This window comes from Petromyzon marinus, chromosome 73 (assembly GCF_048934315.1).
Source record: "Petromyzon marinus isolate PM22_M1 ecotype Great Lakes invasive population chromosome 73, UKy_Petmar_22M1.pri1.0, whole genome shotgun sequence".
In the NCBI taxonomy this organism is placed as follows: domain Eukaryota; kingdom Metazoa; phylum Chordata; class Hyperoartia; order Petromyzontiformes; family Petromyzontidae; genus Petromyzon; species Petromyzon marinus.
The window spans coordinates 7,938,592-7,960,047 of record NC_133739.1 but is presented as its reverse complement, the minus strand read 5'-3'; the positions used below and the strand labels follow the sequence as shown (position 1 = coordinate 7,960,047).

The following is a 21,456-nucleotide window of genomic DNA, read 5'->3' as shown; positions in this document are numbered from 1 at the left end:
GCTGTGGTGGTGGTGATGATGGTTGTGGTGGTTGTGATGTTGTGGTGGTGGTTGTGATGGTTGTGGTGGTGGTTGTGATGGTTGTGGTCGTTGTGGTGGTGGTAGTAGTTGTGTTGGTTGTGGTAGTAGTTGTGGTGGTTGTGGTGGTTGTGATGGTTGTGGTAGTAGTTGTGGTAGTTGTGATGGTTGTGGTGATGATAGTGATGATGGTTGTGGTGGTTGTGGTTGTGGTAGTAGTTGTGGTGGTGGTTGTGGTAGTTGTGGTGGTGGTTGTGGTTGTGGTAGTTGTGGTAATGGTTGTGGTAGTTGCGGTGGTTGTGATGGTTGTGGTAGTTGTGGTGATTGTGGTAATGGTTGTGGTGGTGATGGTTGTGGTGGTTGTGATAGTAGTTGTGGTGGTTGTGATGGTTGTGATGGTAGTTGTGATGGTGGTGGTTGTTGTGATAGTAGTTGTGGTGGTTGTGATGGTAGTTGTGATGGTGGTGGTTGTTGTGATAGTAGTTGTGGTAATGGTTGTGGTAGTTGTGGTGGTAATTGTGGTGATGATGATGGTTGTGGTAGTAGTTGTTGATGGTGGTTGTGATAGTAGTTGTGGTAGTTGTGGTGGTTGTGGTAGTTGTGGTGGTTGTGGTGGTTGTGGTAGTTGTGGTGGTGGTTGTGGCAAGGCGTGACTCACGGGGTAGAAGTCGGAGACGTTCACGCGGCCTCAGCTGGGGCGGAATGAGCCTCGCCCAGGGCCCCACGGAAGCCTTTTATAGACACCCGCCCCCCCCATCCCCCACTCGGCCACACCCCTCGGAGCTGTCACTCACAACGAGTCCCCGCCCCCTCTGTCCCTCCCACTCACACACAGACCCGCCCCTCACGACGAGTCCCCGCCCCTCGGACCTGTCACTCACGACAAGTCCCCGCCCCTCTGTCACACCCCCCCCCCCACTAACACCGAGTCCCGCCCCTCACGACGAGTCCCCCGCCCCTCTGTCACCCCTCCCCCCTCCCACTCACACCCAGCCCCGCCCATCACAAAGAGTCCCCGCCCCTCTGTCTTGCCACTCACAACGAGTCCCCGCCCCTCTGTCACCCCCCCCTCACACCCAGCCCCGCCCAGCACAACAAATCCCCGCCCCTCTGTCACTCTCCCCCTCCCACTCACACCCAGCCCCGCCCCTCACAACGAGTGCCCCGCCCCTCTGTCACCTCTCCCCCCTCCTACTCACACCCAGCCCCGCCCATCACAACGAGTCCCCGCCCCTCTGTCACCCCACCCCCACTCACACCCAGCCCCGCCCCCTCCCACTCACACCCAGCCCCGCCCCCTACCACTCCCACTCACACCCAGCGCCGCCAAGACAAAGCTACCCCAGGTAGCCTCCAGCAGGCTGTAGGGGCAAGTGCTGTTACACACACACAGACAAAGCGCCCCAGGTAGCCTCTAGCAGGCTGCAGGGGCAAGTGCTGTTCCACACACACAGACAAAGCTCCCCAGAGGTAGCCTCTAGCAGGCTGTAGGGGCGAGTGCTGTAACACACAGACAAAGCTCCCCCAGGTCGCCTCTAGCAGGCTCTAGGGGCAAGTGCTGTTACACACACACAGACAAAGCTCCCCCAGGTCGCCTCTAGCAGGCTGTAGGGGCAAGTGCTGTTACACACACACAGATACAGCTCCCCCAGGTAGCCTCTAGCAGGCTGTAGGGGCAAGTGCTGTTACACACAGACAAAGCTCCCCCGTGTAGCCTCTAGCAGGCTGTCGGGGCAAGTGCTGTTACACACACAGACAAAGCTCCCCCAGGTAGCTTCCAGCAGGCTGTAGGGGCAAGTGCTGTTACACACACAGACAAAGCTCCCCCAGGTCGCCTCTAGCAGGCTGTAGGGGCAAGTGCTGTTACACACAGACAAAGCTCCGCCAGGTAGCCTCTAGCAGGCTGTAGGGGCAAGTGCTGTGACACAGAAAGACAAAGCTCCCCTAGGTAGCCTCCAGCAGGCTGTAGGGGCAAGTGCTGTTACACAGACATAGACAAAGCTCCTCCGTGTAGCCTCTAGCAGGCTGTAGGGGCAAGTGCAGTGTCTCACACACAGACAAAGCTCCACCAGGTAACCTCTAGCCGGCTGTAGGGGCAAGTGCTGTTACACACAAAGCTCCCCCAGGTAGCCTCTAGCCGGCTGTAGGAGCAAGTGCTGTTACACACACAGACAAAGCTCCCCCAGGTAGCCTCTTGCAGGCTGTAGGGGCAAGTGCTGTTACACACACAGACAAAGCTCCCCCAGGTAGCCCCTAGCAGGCTGTAGGGGCAAATGTTGTTACACACACACACACACAGACAAAGCTCCCCCGTGTAGCCTCTAGCAGGCTGTAGGGGCAAGTGCTGTTACACACAGACAAAGGTCCCCCGTGTAGCCTCTAGCAGGCTGTAGGGGCAAGTGCTGTGTTACACACACACAGACAAAGCTCCCCCGTGTAGCCTCTAGCAGGCTGTAGGGGCAAGTGCTGTCACACACACAAAGCTCCCCCAGGTAGCCTCTAGCAGGCTGTATGGGCAAGTGCTGTTACACACACAAAGCTCCCCCAGGTAGCCTCTAGCAGGCTGTAGGGGCAAGTGCTGTTACACACACACAAAGCTCCCCCGTGTAGCCTCTAGCAGGCTGTAGGGGCAAGTGCTGTTACACACACAAAGCTCCCCCAGGTAGCTTCTAGCAGGCTGTAGGGGCAAGTGCTGTTACACACACACAGACAAAACTCCCCCGTGTAGCCTCTAGCAGGCTGTAGGAGCAAGTGCTGTTAGTTGTGAGCAGCGTCTATGAAGGCTACCGGCACTGTGGCTACACACAGAGGTAGCGGCCACCAGCACCACCACGCCCGGCCGCCTTTGTCTCTCCCCCAGTGCTGGCGATGTTTCCTGCTACACCAACACCACCAACACCTCCACCACCACCTCCACCAACACCTCCACCACCACCTCCACCAACACCTCCACCACCACCTCCACCACCTCCACCTCCTCCACCACCAACACCTCCAGCACCACCACCTCCACCACCACCACCACCTCCACCACCACCACCACCTCCACCACCACCACCGCCACCACCACCATCACCAACCACCTCCACCACTACCATCACCACCTCCACCACCATCACCACCACCAACACCTCCACCACCTCCACCACCACCTCCACCACCACCTCCACCATCACCACCACCTCCACCACCTCCACCACCGCCACCACCATCACCACCACCTCCACCACCGCCACCACCGCCACCACCATCACCACCTCCACCACTACCATCACCATCTCCACCACCATCACCACCACCACCAACACCTCCACCACCTCCACCACCACCAACACCTCCACCACCACCTCCACCACCTCCACCACCATCACCACCTCCTCCACCTCCACCACCACCACCACCACCTCCACCAACACCTCCACCAACACCTCCACCACCACCAACACCTCCACCTCCACAACAACCACCACCACCTTCACCACCACCGCTACACCAGGTGACTCATTTGAGGCTGAGTCGACCTAGGGGAGGCCCAGCACCACCACTGTGGCCGCGTTCGTAGAGCGCAGCGCAGGGCGCGCTAACCAAAGCGCCACCCCTCCCGCCCCTTACGTCACTCACCCAGAAGCCACCAAAGCCACGCCCAGTTTTGTTATTTTTATACGAAGTTGACCAATCATCGCGGGTTCGTTTCGCCAGAGGCCACGCCCCCATTCGTATAGCTGTCACGCCCTGAAGCCACCAAGCCACGCCCAGTTGTTTTTTTTACGAACTTGACCAATCACCGCGAGTCCGTTTCGGCAGAGGCCACGCCTCCATTAGTATAGCGGTCACGCCCTGAAGCGACCAAGCCACGCCCAGTTGTTTTTTACGAACTGACCAATCACCGCGTTCCATTTTCCACAGTAGACACGCCTCTCATTGAATCTAAACGCTCCCGGTTCGCCTATCGACCAATCCACAAGCGCCGTCAATGAAAGCCCCGCCCCCAATTCGATAGAAGCCACACACCCCCCCAACTTGTGCACCCCCGCCCCCACCCCTCTCTTTCATTCGGTGGCTACGCCCTTTAAATCCACGATCGACCAATCCGCGAGAGCCGTCGACGCAAGCCCCGCCTCACTTCAATAGAAGCCGCGCCCCCTGTGAAGCGGAAATTCAAAGTGACAAATAACGACACCTCGCCTCCCCCATTCCCCCTCCCCCATTCCCCCTCCCCCCTATCCCCCTCCCCCCTATCCCCTTCCCCCATCCTCCCTGTCTCCCCTCCCCCATCCAGTCGCCTGGTACGCAGGAGGTCGTGGGTTGAGGGTTCAGTTTTAATCAGTGAGACTCACAGAGCCAGACTGAGGCTCCCACAGGGTTCAGTGTTAATCACTGAGGCTCACAGAGCCAGACTGAGACTCACAGAGTCAGACTAAGGCTCCCACAGGGTTCAGTGTTAATCACTGAGGCTCACAGAGCCAGAATGAGACTCACAGAGCCAGACTAAGGCTCCCACAGGGTTCAGTGTTAATCAGTGAGACTCACAGAGCCAGACTAAGGCTCCCACATGGTTCAGTGTTAATCACTGAGGCTCACAGAGCCAGACTGAGACTCACAAAGCCACACTAAGGCTCCCACAGATTCAGTGTTAATCAGTGAGACTCATAGAGCCAGACTGAGGTTCCCACAGGGTTCAGTGTTAATCACTGAGACTCACAGAGCCAGACTGAGGCTCCCACAGGGTTCAGTGTTAATCAGTGAGACTCACAGAGCCAGAAGGAGGCTCCCACATGGTTCAATGTTAATCAGTGAGACTCACAGAGCCAGACTAAGGCTCCCACAGGGTTCAGTGTTAATCACTGAGACTCACAGAGCCAGACTGAGGTTCCCACAGGGTTCAGTGTTAATCACTGAGACTCACAGAGCCAGACTGAGGCTCCCCACAGGGTTCAGTGTTAATCACTGAGACTCAAAGAGCCAGACTGAGGCTCCCACAGGGTTCAGTGTTAATCACTGAGACTCACAGAGCCAGACTGAGGCTCCCACAGGGTTCAGTGTTAATCAGTGAGACTCACAGAGCCAGAAGGAGGCTCCCACATGGTTCATTGTTAATCAGTGAGACTCACAGAGCCAGACTGAGGCTCCCACAGGGTTCAGTGTTAATCACTGAGACTCACAGAGCCAGACTGAGGCTCCCACAGGGTTCAGTGTTAATCAGTGAGACTCACAGAGCCAGACTGAGGCTCCCACAGGGTTCATTATTAATCACTGAGACTCACAGAGCCAGACTAAGGCTCCCACAGGGTTCAGTGTTAATCAGTGAGACTCACAGAGCCAGACTAAGGCTGCCACAGGGTTCAGTGTTAATCAGTGAGACTCACAGAGCCAGAAGGAGGCTCCCACAGGGTTCAGTGTTAATCAGTGAGACTTACAGAGCCAGACTAAGGCTCCCACAGGGTTCAGTGTTAATCAGTGAGACTCAAAGAGCCAGAAGGAGGCTCCCACAGGGTTCAGTGTTAATCAGTGAGACTTACAGAGCCAGACCAAGGATCCCACAGGGTTCAGTGTTAATCAGTGAGACTCATAGCGCCAGACTGAGGCTCCCACAGGGTTCAGTGTTAATCACTGATACTCACAGAGCCAGACTAAGGCTCCCCAAAGGGTTCAGTGTTAATCACTGAGACTCAAAGAGCCAGACTAAGGCTCCCACAGGGTTCAGTGTTAATCACTGAGACTCACAGAGCCAGACTGAGACTCAAGGAGCCAGACTAAGGCTCCCACAGAGTTCATCACTGAGACTCACAGAGCAAGACTGAGGCTCCCACAGGGTTCAGTGTTAATCACTGAGACTCACAATGCCAGATTGAGGCTCCCACAGGGTTCAGTGTTCATCAGTGAGACTCACAGAGCCAGAAGGAGGCTCCCACAGGGTTCAGTGTTAATCAGTGAGACTCACAGAGCCAGACTAAGGCTCCCACAGGGTTCAGTGTTAATCACTGAGACTCACAGAGCCAGACTGAGGCTCCCACAAGGTTCAGTGTTAATCAGTGAGACTCATAGAGCCAGACTGAGGTTCCCACAGGGTTCAGTGTTAATCACTGAGACTCACAGAGCCAGACTGAGGCTCCCCACAGGGTTCAGTGTTAATCACTGAGACTCAAAGAGCCAGACTGAGGCTGCCACAGGGTTCAGTGTTAATCACTGAGACTCACAGAGCCAGACTGAGACTCAAGGAGCCAGACTAAGGCTCCCACAGGGTTCAGTGTTAATCACTGAGACTCACAGAGCCAGACTGAGACTCACAGAGTCAGACGAAGGCTCCCACAGGGTTCAGTGTTAATCACTGAGGCTCACAGAGCCAGACTGAAACTCACAGAGCCAGACTAAGGCTCCCACAGGGTTCAGTGTTAATCAGTGAGTCTCACAGAGCCAGACTAAGGCTCCCACAGGGTTCAGTGTTAATCACTGAGACTCACAGAGCCAGAATAAGGCTCCCACATGGTTCAGTGTTAATCACTGAGGCTCACAGAGCCAGACTGAGACTCACAAAGCCACACTAAGGCTGCCACAGGATTCAGTGTTAATCAGTGAGACTCACAGAGCCAGACTGAGGCTCCCAAAGGGTTCAGTGTTAATCACTGAGACTCACAGAGTCAGACTAAGGCTCCCACAGGGTTCAGTGTTAATCACTGAGACTCACAGAGCCAGACTGAGACTCCCACAGGGTTCAGTGTTAATCACTGAGACTCACAGAGCCAGACTAAGGCTGCCACAGGGTTCAGTGTTAATCAGTGAGACTCACAGAGCCAGAAGGAGGCTCCCACATGGTTCAGTGTTCATCAGTGAGACTCACAGAGCCAGACTAAGGCTCCCACAGGGTTCAGTGTTAATCACTGAGACTCACAGAGCCAGACTGAAGCTCCCACAGGGTTCAGTGTTAATCAGTGAGACTCATAGAGCCAGACTGAGGTTCCCACAGGGTTCAGTGTTAATCATTGAGACTCACAGAGCCAGACTGAGACTCAAGGAGCCAGACTAAGGCTCCCACAGGGTTCAGTGTTGATCACTGAGACTCACAGAGCAAGATTGAGGCTCCCACAGGGTTCAGTGATAATCACTGAGATTTACAGAGCCAGACTGAGGCTCCCACAGGGTTCAGTGTTAATCACTGAGACTCACAGAGGCAGACTAAGGCTCCCACAGGGTTCAGTGTTCATCAGTGAGACTCACAGAGCCAGGCTGAGGTTCCCACAGGGTTCAGTGTTAATCATTGAGACTCACAGAGCCAGACTGAGACTCAAGGAGCCAGACTAAGGCTCCCACAGGGTTCAGTGTTGATCACTGAGACTCACAGAGCAAGATTGAGGCTCCCACAGGGTTCAGTGATAATCACTGAGATTCACAGAGCCAGACTGAGGCTCCCACAGGGTTCAGTGTTAATCACTGAGACTCACAGAGCCAGACTAAGGCTCCCACAGGGTTCAGTGTTCATCAGTGAGACTCACAGAGCCAGGCTGAGGCTCCCACAGGGTTCAGTGTTAATCAGTGAGACTCACAGAGCCAGACTGAGGCTCCCCACAGGGTTCAGTGTTAATCACTGAGACTCAAAGAGCCAGACTGAGGCTGCCACAGGGTTCAGTGTTAATCACTGAGGCTCACAGAGCCAGACTGAGACTCACAGAGCCAGACTAAGGCTCCCACAGGGTTCAGTGTTAATCAGTGAGACTCACAGAGCCAGACTAAGGCTCCCACAGGGTTCAGTGTTAATCACTGAGACTCACACAGCCAGACTAAGGCTCCCACAGGGTTCAGTGTTAATCACTGAGACTCACAGAGCCAGACTGAGGCTCCCACAGGGTTCAGTGTTAATCAGTGAGACTCATAGAGCCAGACTGAGGTTCCCACAGGGTTCAGTGTTAATCATTGAGACTCACAGAGCCAGACTGAGGCACCCCACAGGGTTCAGTGTTAATCACTGAGACTCAAAGAGCCAGACTGAGGCTGCCACAGGGTTCAGTGTTAATCACTGAGACTCACAGAGCCAGAATGAGACTCAAGGAGCCAGACTAAGGCTCCCACAGGGTTCAGTGTTGAACACTGAGACTCACAGAGCAAGATTGAGGCTCCCACAGGGTTCAGTGATAATCACTGAGATTCACAGAGCCAGACTGAGGCTCCCACAGGGTTCAGTGTTAATCACTGAGACTCACAGAGCCAGACTAAGGCTCCCACAGGGTTCAGTGTTCATCAGTGAGACTCACAGAGCCAGGCTGAGGCTCCCACAGGGTTCAGTGTTAATCAGTGAGACTCACAGAGCCAGAAGGAGGCTCCCACATGGTTCATTGTTAATCAGTGAGACTCACAGAGCCAGACTGAGGCTCCCACAGGGTTCAGTGTTAATCACTGAGACTCATAGAGCCAGACTGAGGCTCCCACAGGGTTCAGTGTTAATCACTGAGACTCGCAGAGCCAGACTGAGGCTCCCACAGGGTTCAGTGTTAATCACTGAGACTCACAGAGCCAGACTGAGGCTCCCACAGGGTGCAGTGTTAATCAGTGAGACTCACAGAGCCAGACTGAGGCTCCCACAGGGTTCACTATTAATCACTGAGACTCACAGAGTCAGACTAAGGCTCCCACAGGGTTCAGTGTTAATCACTGAGACTCACAGAGCCAGACTGAGACTCCCACAGGGTTCAGTGTTAATCACTGAGACTCACAGAGCCAGAAGGAGGCTCCCCAAAGGGTTCAGTGTTAATCACTGAGACTCAAAGAGCCAGACTAAGGCTCCCACAGGGTTCAGTGTCAATCACTGAGACTCACAGAGCCAGACTGAGACTCAAGGAGCCAGACTAAGGCTCCCACAGAGTTCATCACTGAGACTCACAGAGCAAGACTGAGGCTCCCACAGGGTTCAGTGTTAATCACTGAGACTCACAATGCCAGATTGAGGCTCCCACAGGGTTCAGTGTTCATCAGTGAGACTCACAGAGCCAGAAGGAGGCTCCCACAGGGTTCAGTGTTAATCAGTGAGACTCACAGAGCCAGACTAAGGCTCCCACAGAGTTCAGTGTTAATCACTGAGACTCACAGAGCCAGACTGAGGCTCCCACAAGGTTCAGTGTTAATCAGTGAGACTCATAGAGCCAGACTGAGGTTCCCACAGGGTTCAGTGTTAATCACTGAGACTCACAGAGCCAGACTGAGGCTCCCCACAGGGTTCAGTGTTAATCACTGAGACTCAAAGAGCCAGACTGAGGCTGCCACAGGGTTCAGTGTTAATCACTGAGACTCACAGAGCCAGACTGAGACTCAAGGAGCCAGACTAAGGCTCCCACAGGGTTCAGTGTTAATCACTGAGACTCACAGAGCCAGACTGAGACTCACAGAGTCAGACTAAGGCTCCCACAGGGTTCAGTGTTAATCACTGAGGCTCACAGAGCCAGACTGAAACTCACAGAACCAGACTAAGGCTCCCACAGGGTTCAGTGTTAATCAGTGAGACTCACAGAGCCAGACTAAGGCTCCCACACGGTTCAGTGTTAATCACTGAGACTCACAGAGCCAGAATAAGGCTCCCACATGGTTCAGTGTTAATCACTGAGGCTCACAGAGCCAGACTGAGACTCACAAAGCCACACTAAGGCTCCCACAGGGTTCAGTGTTAATCAGTGAGACTCACAGAGCCAGACTGAGGCTCCCAAAGGGTTCAGTGTTAATCACTGAGACTCACAGAGTCAGACTAAGGCTCCCACAGGGTTCAGTGTTAATCACTGAGACTCACAGAGCCAGACTGAGACTCCCACAGGGTTCAGTGTTAATCACTGAGACTCACAGAGCCAGACTAAGGCTGCCACAGGGTTCAGTGTTAATCAGTGAGACTCACAGAGCCAGAAGGAGGCTCCCACATGGTTCAGTGTTCATCAGTGAGACTCACAGAGCCAGACTAAGGCTCCCACAGGGTTCAGTGTTAATCACTGAGACTCACAGAGCCAGACTGAAGCTCCCACAGGGTTCAGTGTTAATCAGTGAGACTCATAGAGCCAGACTGAGGTTCCCACAGGGTTCAGTGTTAATCATTGAGACTCACAGAGCCAGACTGAGACTCAAGGAGCCAGACTAAGGCTCCCACAGGGTTCAGTGTTGATCACTGAGACTCACAGAGCAAGATTGAGGCTCCCACAGGGTTCAGTGATAATTACTGAGATTCACAGAGCCAGACTGAGGCTCCCACAGGGTTCAGTGTAAATCACTGAGACTCACAGAGCCAGACTAAGGCTCCCACAGGGTTCAGTGTTCATCAGTGAGACTCACAGAGCCAGGCTGAGGCTCCCACAGGGTTCAGTGTTAATCAGTGAGACTCACAGAGCCAGACTGAGGCTCCCACAGGGTTCAGTGTTAATCAGTGAGACTCATAGAGCCAGACTGATGTTCCCACAGGGTTCAGTGTTAATCACTGAGACTCACAGAGCCAGACTGAGGCTCCCCACAGGGTTCAGTGTTAATCACTGAGACTCAAAGAGCCAGACTGAGGCTGCCACAGGGTTCAGTGTTAATCACTGAGACTCACAGAGCCAGACTGAGACTCAAAGAGACAGACTAAGGCTCCCACAGGGTTCAGTGTTAATCACTGAGACTCACAGAGCCAGACTGAGACTCACAGAGTCAGACTAAGGCTCCCACAGGGTTCAGTGTTAATCACTGAGGCTCACAGAGCCAGACTGAGACTCACAGAGCCAGACTAAGGCTCCCACAGGGTTCAGTGTTAATCAGTGAGACTCACAGAGCCAGACAAAGGCTCCCACAGGGTTCAGTGTTAATCACTGAGACTCACAGAGCCAGAATAAGGCTCCCACATGGTTCAGTGTTAATCACTGAGGCTCACAGAGCCAGACTGAGACTCACAAAGCCACACTAAGGCTCCCACAGGGTTCAGTGTTAATCAGTGAGACTCACAGAGCCAGAAGGAGGCTCCCACAGGGTTCAGTGTTCATCAGTGAGACTCACAGAGCCAGACTAAGGCTCCCACAGGGTTCAGTGTTAATCACTGAGACTCACAGAGCCAGACTGAGGCTCCCACAGGGTTCAGTGTTAATCAGTGAGACTCATAGAGCCAGACTGAGGTTCCCACAGGGTTCAGTGTTAATCATTGAGACTCACAGAGCCAGACTGAGGCTCCCCACAGGGTTCAGTGTTAATCACTGAGACTCAAAGAGCCAGACTGAGGCTGCCACAGGGTTCAGTGTTAATCACTGAGACTCACAGAGCCAGAATGAGACTCAAGGAGCCAGACTAAGGCTCCCACAGGGTTCAGTGTTGAACACTGAGACTCACAGAGCAAGATTGAGGCTCCCACAGGGTTCAGTGATAATCACTGAGATTCACAGAGCCAGACTGAGGCTCCCACAGGGTTCAGTGTTAATCACTGAGACTCACAGAGCCAGACTAAGGCTCCCACAGGGTTCAGTGTTCATCAGTGAGACTCACAGAGCCAGGCTGAGGCTCCCACAGGGTTCAGTGTTAATCAGTGAGACTCACAAAGCCAGAAGGAGGCTCCCACATGGTTCATTGTTAATCAGTGAGACTCACAGAGCCAGACTGAGGCTCCCACAGGGTTCAGTGTTAATCACTGAGACTCATAGAGCCAGACTGAGGCTCCCACAGGGTTCAGTGTTAATCACTGAGACTCACAGAGCCAGACTGAGGCTCCCACAGGGTTCAGTGTTAATCACTGAGACTCACAGAGCCAGACTGAGGCTCCCACAGGGTGCAGTGTTAATCAGTGAGACTCACAGAGCCAGACTGAGGCTCCCACAGGGTTCACTATTAATCACTGAGACTCACAGAGTCAGACTAAGGCTCCCACAGGGTTCAGTGTTAATCACTGAGACTCACAGAGCCAGACTGAGACTCCCACAGGGTTCAGTGTTAATCACTGAGACTCACAGAGCCAGACTAAGGCTGCCACAGGGTTCAGTGTTAATCAGTGAGACTCACAGAGCCAGAAGGAGGCTCCCACAGGGTTCAGTGTTAATCAGTGAGACTCACAGAGCCAGACTAAGGATCCCACAGGGTTCAGTATTAATCACTGAGACTCACAGAGCCAGACTGAGGCTCCCACAGGGTTCAGTGTTAATCAGTGAGACTCATAGAGCCAGACTGAGGTTCCCACAGGGTTCAGTGTTAATCATTGAGACTCACAGAGCCAGACTCAGGCTGCCACAGGGTTCAGTGTTAATCAGTGAGACTCACAGAGCCAGAAGGAGGCTCCCACAGGGTTCAGTGTTAATCAGTGAGACTTACAGAGCCAGACTAAGGCTCCCACAGGGTTCAGTGTTAATCACTGAGACTCATAGCGCCAGACTGAGGCTCCCACAGGGTTCAGTGTTCATCACTGAGACTCACAGAGCAAGACTGAGGCTCCCACAGGGTTCAGTGTTAATCACTGAGACTCACAATGCCAGACTGAGGCTCCCACAGGGTTCAGTGTTCATCAGTGAGACTCACAGAGCCAGGCTGAGGCTCCCACAGGGTTCAGTGTTAATCAGTGAGACTCACAAAGCCAGAAGGAGGCTCCCACATGGTTCATTGTTAATCAGTGAGACTCACAGAGCCAGACTGAGGCTCCCACATGGTTCATTGTTAATCAGTGAGACTCACAGAGCCAGACTGAGGCTCCCACAGGGTTCACTATTAATCACTGAGACTCACAGAGTCAGACTAAGGCTCCCACAGGGTTCAGTGTTAATCACTGAGACTCACAGAGCTAGACTGAGACTCCCACAGGGTTCAGTGTTAATCACTGAGACTCACAGAGCCAGACTAAGGCTGCCACAGGGTTCAGTGTTAATCAGTGAGACTCACAGAGCCAGAAGGAGGCTCCCACAGGGTTCAGTGTTAATCAGTGAGACTCACAGAGCCAGACTAAGGCTCCCACAGGGTTCAGTATCAATCACTGAGACTCACAGAGCCAGACTGAGGCTCCCACAGGGTTCAGTGTTAATCAGTGAGACTCATAGAGCCAGACTGAGGTTCCCACAGGGTTCAGTGTTAATCATTGAGACTCACAGAGCCAGACTGAGGCTGCCACAGGGTTCAGTGTTAATCACTGAGACTCAAAGAGCCAGACTGAGGGTGCCACAGGGTTCAGTGTTAATCACTGAGACTCACAGAGCCAGACTGAGACTCAAGGAGCCAGACTAAGGCTCCCACAGGGTTCAGTGTTGATCACTGAGACTCACAGAGCAAGATTGAGGCTCCCACAGGGTTCAGTGATAATCACTGAGACTCACAGAGCCAGACTGAGGCTCCCACAGGGTTCAGTGTTAATCACTGAGACTCACAGAGCCAGACTAAGGCTACCACAGGGTTCAGTGTTCATCAGTGAGACTCACAGAGCCAGGCTGAGGCTCCCACAGGGTTCATTATTAATCACTGAGACTCACAGAGCCAGATTAAGGCTCCCACAGGGTTCAGTGTTAATCAGTGAGACTCACAGAGCTAGACTAAGGCTGCCACAGGGTTCAGTGTTAATCAGTGAGACTCACAGAGCCAGAAGGAGGCTCCCACAGGGTTCAGTGTTAATCAGTGAGACTTACAGAGCCAGACTAAGGCTCCCACAGGGTTCAGTGTTAATCAGTGAGACTCATAGCGCCAGACTGAGGCTCCCACAGGGTTCAGTGTTAATCACTGAGACTCACAGAGCCAGACTAAGGCTCCCACAGGGTTCAGTGTTAATCACTGAGACTCACAGAGCCAGACTGAGACTCAAGGAGCCAGACTAAGGCTCCCACAGAGTTCAGAGTTCATCACTGAGACTCACAGAGCAAGACTGAGGCTCCCACAGGGTTCAGTGTTAATCACTGAGACTCACAATGCCAGACTGAGGCTCCCACAGGGTTCAGTTTATCAGTGAGACTCACAGAGCCAGACTGAGGCTCCCACAGGGTTCAGTGTTAATCACTGAGACTCACAGAGCCAGACTAAGGCTCCCACAGGGTTCAGTGTTAATCAGTGAGACTCACAGAGCCAGACTGAGGCTCCCACAGGGTTCAGTGTTAATCACTGAGACTCACAGAGCCAGACTAAGGCTCCCACAGGGTTCAGTGTTAATCAGTGAGACTCACAGAGCCAGACTAAGGCTCCCACAGGGTTCAGTGTTAATCAGTGAGACTCACAGAGCCAGACTGAGGAGCCCACAGTGTTCATTGTTAATCAGTGAGACTCACAGAGTCAGACTGAGGCTCCCACAGGGTTCACTATTAATCACTGAGACTCACAGAGTCAGACTAAGGCTCCCACAGGGTTCAGTGTTAATCACTGAGACTCACAGAGCCAGACTGAGACTCCCACAGGGTTCAGTGTTAATCACTGAGACTCACAGAGCCAGAAGGAGGCTCCCCAATGGGTTCAGTGTTAATCACTGAGACTCAAAGAGCCAGACTAAGGCTCCCACAGGGTTCAGTGTTAATCACTGAGACTCACAGAGCCAGACTGAGACTCAAGGAGCCAGACTAAGGCTCCCACAGAGTTCATCACTGAGACTCACAGAGCAAGACTGAGGCTCCCACAGGGTTCAGTGTTAATCACTGAGACTCACAATGCCAGATTGAGGCTCCCACAGGGTTCAGTGTTCATCAGTGAGACTCACAGAGCCAGAAGGAGGCTCCCACAGGGTTCAGTGTTAATCAGTGAGACTCACAGAGCCAGACTGAGGCTCCCACAAGGTTCAGTGTTAATCAGTGAGACTCATAGAGCCAGACTGAGGTTCCCACAGGGTTCAGTGTTAATCACTGAGTCTCACAGAGCCAGACTGAGGCTCCCCACAGGGTTCAGTGTTAATCACTGAGACTCAAAGAGCCAGACTGAGGCTGCCACAGGGTTCAGTGTTAATCACTGAGACTCACAGAGCCAGACTGAGACTCAAGGAGCCAGACTAAGGCTCCCACAGGGTTCAGTGTTAATCACTGAGACTCACAGAGCCAGACTGAGACTCACAGAGTCAGACTAAGGCTCCCACAGGGTTCAGTGTTAATCACTGAGGCTCACAGAGCCAGACTGAAACTCACAGAGCCAGACTAAGGCTCCCACAGGGTTCAGTGTTAATCAGTGAGACTCACAGAGCCAGACTAAGGCTCCCACAGGGTTCAGTGTTAATCACTGAGACTCACAGAGCCAGAATAAGGCTCCCACATGGTTCAGTGTTAATCACTGAGGCTCACAGAGCCAGACTGAGACTCACAAAGCCACACTAAGGCTCCCACAGGGTTCAGTGTTAATCAGTGAGACTCACAGAGCCAGACTGAGGCTCCCAAAGGGTTCAGTGTTAATCACTGAGACTCACAGAGTCAGACTAAGGCTCCAACAGGGTTCAGTGTTAATCACTGAGACTCACAGAGCCAGACTGAGACTCCCACAGGGTTCAGTGTTAATCACTGAGACTCACAGAGCCAGACTAAGGCTGCCACAGGGTTCAGTGTTAATCAGTGAGACTCACAGAGCCAGAAGGAGGCTCCCACATGGTTCAGTGTTCATCAGTGAGACTCACAGAGCCAGACTAAGGCTCCCACAGGGTTCAGTGTTAATCACTGAGACTCACAGAGCCAGACTGAAGCTCCCACAGGCTTCAGTGTTAATCAGTGAGACTCATAGAGCCAGACTGAGGTTCCCACAGGGTTCAGTGTTAATCATTGAGACTCACAGAGCCAGACTGAGACTCAAGGAGCCAGACTAAGGCTCCCACAGGGTTCAGTGTTGATCACTGAGACTCACAGAGCAAGATTGAGGCTCCCACAGGGTTCAGTGATAATCACTGAGATTCACAGAGCCAGACTGAGGCTCCCACAGGGTTCAGTGTTAATCACTGAGACTCACAGAGCCAGACTAAGGCTCCCACAGGGTTCAGTGTTCATCAGTGAGACTCACAGAGCCAGGCTGAGGCTCCCACAGGGTTCAGTGTTAATCAGTGAGACTCACAGAGCCAGACTGAGGCTCCCACAGGGTTCAGTGTTAATCAGTGAGACTCATAGAGCCAGACTGATGTTCCCACAGGGTTCAGTGTTAATCACTGAGACTCACAGAGCCAGACTGAGGCTCCCCACAGGGTTCAGTGTTAATCACTGAGACTCATAGAGCCAGACTGAGGCTGCCACAGGGTTCAGTGTTAATCACTGAGACTCACAGAGCCAGACTGAGACTCAAAGAGACAGACTAAAGCTCCCACAGGGTTCAGTGTTAATCACTGAGACTCACAGAGCCAGACTGAGACTCACAGAGTCAGACTAAGGCTCCCACAGGGTTCAGTGTTAATCACTGAGGCTCACAGAGCCAGACTGAGACTCACAGAGCCAGACTAAGGCTCCCACAGGGTTCAGTGTTAATCAGTGAGACTCACAGAGCCAGACAAAGGCTCCCACAGGGTTCAGTGTTAATCACTGAGACTCACAGAGCCAGAATAAGGCTCCCACATGGTTCAGTGTTAATCACTGAGGCTCACAGAGCCAGACTGAGACTCACAAAGCCACACTAAGGCTCCCACAGGGTTCAGTGTTAATCAGTGAGACTCACAGAGCCAGAAGGAGGCTCCCACAGGGTTCAGTGTTCATCAGTGAGACTCACAGAGCCAGACTAAGGCTCCCACAGGGTTCAGTGTTAATCACTGAGACTCACAGAGCCAGACTGAGGCTCCCACAGGGTTCAGTGTTAATCAGTGAGACTCATAGAGCCAGACTGAGGTTCCCACAGGGTTCAGTGTTAATCATTGAGACTCACAGAGCCAGACTGAGGCTCCCCACAGGGTTCAGTGTTAATCACTGAGACTCAAAGAGCCAGACTGAGGCTGCCACAGGGTTCAGTGTTAATCACTGAGACTCACAGAGCCAGAATGAGACTCAAGGAGCCAGACTAAGGCTCCCACAGGGTTCAGTGTTGAACACTGAGACTCACAGAGCCAGATTGAGGCTCCCACAGGGTTCAGTGATAATCACTGAGATTCACAGAGCCAGACTGAGGCTCCCACAGGGTTCAGTGTTCATCAGTGAGACTCACAGAGCCAGGCTGAGGCTCCCACAGGGTTCAGTGTTAATCAGTGAGACTCACAGAGCCAGAAGGAGGCTCCCACATGGTTCATTGTTAATCAGTGAGACTCACAGAGCCAGACTGAGGCTCCCACAGGGTTCAGTGTTAATCATTGAGACTCACAGAGCCAGACTGAGGCTCCCCTCAGGGTTCAGTGTTAATCACTGAGACTCAAAGAGCCAGACTGAGGCTGCCACAGGGTTCAGTGTTAATCACTGAGACTCACAAAGCCAGAATGAGACTCAAGGAGCCAGACTAAGGCTCCCACAGGGTTCAGTGTTGAACACTGAGACTCACAGAGCAAGATTGAGGCTCCCACAGGGTTCAGTGATAATCACTGAGATTCACAGAGCCAGACTGAGGCTCCCACAGGGTTCAGTGTTCATCAGTGAGACTCACAGAGCCAGGCTGAGGCTCCCACAGGGTTCAGTGTTAATCAGTGAGACTCACAGAGCCAGAAGGAGGCTCCCACATGGTTCATTGTTAATCAGTGAGACTCACAGAGCCAGACTGAGGCTCCCACTGGGTTCAGTGTTAATCACTGAGACTCATAGAGCCAGACTGAGGCTCCCACAGGGTTCAGTGTTAATCACTGAGACTCACAGAGCCAGACTGAGACTCACAAAGCCACACTAAGGCTCCCACAGGGTTCAGTGTTAATTAGTGAGACTCACAGAGCCAGACTGAGGCTCCCAAAGGGTTCAGTGTTAATCACTGAGACTCACAGAGTCAGACTAAGGCTCCCACAGGGTTCAGTGTTAATCACTGAGACTCACAGAGCCAGACTGAGACTCCCACAGGGTTCAGTGTTAATCACTGAGACTCACAGAGCAAGATTGAGGCTCCCACAGGGTTCAGTGATAATCACTGAGATTCACAGAGCCAGACTGAGGCTCCCACAGGGTTCAGTGTTAATCACTGAGACTCACAGAGCCAGACTAAGGCTCCCACAGGGTTCAGTGTTCATCAGTGAGACTCACAGAGCCAGGCTGAGGCTCCCACAGGGTTCAGTGTTAATCAGTGAGACTCACAGAGCCAGACTGAGGCTCCCACAGGGTTCAGTGTTAATCAGTGAGACTCATAGAGCCAGACTGATGTTCCCACAGGGTTCAGTGTTAATCACCGAGACTCACAGAGCCAGACTGAGGCTCCCCACAGGGTTCAGTGTTAATCACTGAGACTCAAAGAGCCAGACTGAGGCTGCCACAGGGTTCAGTGTTAATCACTGAGACTCACAGAGCCAGACTGAGACTCAAAGAGACAGACTAAGGCTCCCACAGGGTTCAGTGTTAATCACTGAGACTCACAGAGCCAGACTGAGACTCACAGAGTCAGACTAAGGCTCCCACAGGGTTCAGTGTTAATCACTGAGGCTCACAGAGCCAGACTGAGACTCACAGAGCCAGACTAAGGCTCCCACAGGGTTCAGTGTTAATCAGTGAGACTCACAGAGCCAGACAAAGGCTCCCACAGGGTTCAGTGTTAATCACTGAGACTCACAGAGCCAGAATAAGGCTCCCACATGGTTCAGTGTTAATCACTGAGGCTCACAGAGCCAGACTGAGACTCACAAAGCCACACTAAGGCTCCCACAGGGTTCAGTGTTAATCAGTGAGACTCACAGAGCCAGAAGGAGGCTCCCACAGGGTTCAGTGTTCATCAGTGAGACTCACAGAGCCAGACTAAGGCTCCCACAGGGTTCAGTGTTAATCACTGAGACTCACAGAGCCAGACTGAGGCTCCCACAGGGTTCAGTGTTAATCAGTGAGACTCATAGAGCCAGACTGAGGTTCCCACAGGGTTCAGTGTTAATCATTGAGACTCACAGAGCCAGACTGAGGCTCCCCACAGGGTTCAGTGTTAATCACTGAGACTCAAAGAGCCAGACTGAGGCTGCCACAGGGTTCAGTGTTAATCACTGAGACTCACAGAGCCAGAATGAGACTCAAGGAGCCAGACTAAGGCTCCCACAGGGTTCAGTGTTGAACACTGAGACTCACAGAGCAAGATTGAGGCTCCCACAGGGTTCAGTGATAATCACTGAGATTCACAGAGCCAGACTGAGGCTCCCACAGGGTTCAGTGTTAATCACTGAGACTCACAGAGCCAGACTAAGGCTCCCACAGGGTTCAGTGTTCATCAGTGAGACTCACAGAGCCAGGCTGAGGCTCCCACAGGGTTCAGTGTTAATCATTGAGACTCACAGAGCCAGACTGAGGCTCCCCACAGGGTTCAGTGTTAATCACTGAGACTCAAAGAGCCAGACTGAGGCTGCCACAGGGTTCAGTGTTAATCACTGAGACTCACAGAGCCAGAATGAGACTCAAGGAGCCAGACTAAGGCTCCCACAGGGTTCAGTGTTGAACACTGAGACTCACAGAGCAAGATTGAGGCTCCCACAGGGTTCAGTGATAATCACTGAGATTCACAGAGCCAGACTGAGGCTCCCACAGGGTTCAGTGTTAATCACTGAGACTCACAGAGCCAGACTAAGGCTCCCACAGGGTTCAGTGTTCATCAGTGAGACTCACAGAGCCAGGCTGAGGCTCCCACAGGGTTCAGTGTTAATCAGTGAGACTCACAGAGCCAGAAGGAGGCTCCCACATGGTTCATTGTTAATCAGTGATACTCACAGAGCCAGACTGAGGCTCCCACAGGGTTCAGTGTTAATCACTGAGACTCATAGAGCCAGACTGAGGCTCCCACAGGGTTCAGTGTTAATCACTGAGACTCACAGAGCCAGACTGAGGCTCCCACAGGGTTCAGTGTTAATCACTGAGACTCACAGAGCCAGACTGAGGCTCCCACAGGGTGCAGTGTTAATCAGTGAGACTCACAGAGCCAGACTGAGGCTCCCACAGGGTTCACTATTAATCACTGAGACTCACAGAGTCAGACTAAGGATCCCACAGGGTTCAGTGTTAATCACTGAGACTCACAGAGCCAGACTGAGACTCCCACAGGGTTCAGTGTTAATCACTGAGACTCACAGAGCCAGACTAAGGCTGCCACAGGGTTCAGTGTTAATCAGTGAGACTCACAGAGCCAGAAGGAGGCTCCCACAGGGTTCAGTGTTAATCAGTGAGACTCACAGAGCCAGACTAAGGATCCCACAGGGTTCAGTATTAATCACTGAGACTCACAGAGCCAGACTGAGGCTCCCACAGGGTTCAGTGTTAATCAGTGAGACTCATAGAGCCAGACTGAGGTTCCCACAGGGTTCAGTGTTAATCATTGAGACTCACAGAGCCAGACTCAGGCTGCCACAGGGTTCAGTGTTAATCAGTGAGACTCACAGAGCCAGAAGGAGGCTCCCACAGGGTTCAGTGTTAATCAGTGAGACTTACAGAGCCAGACTAAGGCTCCCACAGGGTTCAGTGTTAATCAGTGAGACTCATAGCGCCAGACTGAGGCTCCCACAGGGTTCAGTGTTCATCACTGAGACTCACAGAGCAAGACTGAGGCTCCCACAGGGTTCAGTGTTAATCACTGAGACTCACAATGCCAGACTGAGGCTCCCACAGGGTTCAGTGTTCATCAGTGAGACTCACAGAGCCAGGCTGAGGCTCCCACAGGGTTCAGTGTTAATCAGTGAGACTCACAAAGCCAGAAGGAGGCTCCCACATGGTTCATTGTTAATCAGTGAGACTCACAGAGCCAGACTGAGGCTCCCACATGGTTCATTGTTAATCAGTGAGACTCACAGAGCCAGACTGAGGCTCCCACAGGGTTCACTATTAATCACTGAGACTCACAGAGTCAGACTAAGGCTCCCACAGGGTTCAGTGTTAATCACTGAGACTCACAGAGCTAGACTGAGACTCCCACAGGGTTCAGTGTTAATCACTGAGACTCACAGAGCCAGACTAAGGCTGCCACAGGGTTCAGTGTTAATCAGTGAGACTCACAGAGCCAGAAGGAGGCTCCCACAGGGTTCAGTGTTAATCAGTGAGACTCACAGAGCCAGACTAAGGCTCCCACAGGGTTCAGTATTAATCACTGAGACTCACAGAGCCAGACTGAGGCTCCCACAGGGTTCAGTGTTAATCAGTGAGACTCATAGAGCCAGACTGAGGTTCCCACAGGGTTCAGTGTTAATCATTGAGACTAACAGAGCCAGACTGAGGCTGCCACAGGGTTCAGTGTTAATCACTGAGACTCAAAGAGCCAGACTGAGGGTGCCACAGGGTTCAGTGTTAATCACTGAGACTCACAGAGCCAGACTAAGGCTCCCACAGGGTTCAGTGTTCATCAGTGAGACTCACAGAGCCAGGCTGAGGCTCCCACAGGGTTCATTATTAATCACTGAGACTCACAGAGCCAGATTAAGGCTCCCACAGGGTTCAGTGTTAATCAGTGAGACTCACAGAGCTAGAC

At 52.7% G+C, this 21,456-nt stretch overlaps 1 protein-coding gene across 2 annotated transcripts in view; it reads right to left on the bottom strand.

Annotated features, from left to right (window-relative positions):
* LOC116938300 (uncharacterized) overlaps positions 1–799 on the bottom strand; it is a 28,388-nt gene extending 27,589 nt beyond the window's left edge. Inside the window, exon 1 of one of the 2 annotated variants that reach the window (XM_076055879.1) lies at positions 677–799. The gene's annotated coding sequence lies outside the window, so the exon portion shown is untranslated. The remainder of the gene's footprint in view (positions 1–676) is intronic. The other variant, XM_076055878.1, reaches the window with a different exon arrangement.
* Positions 800–21,456: the final 20,657 nt, after the last annotated feature.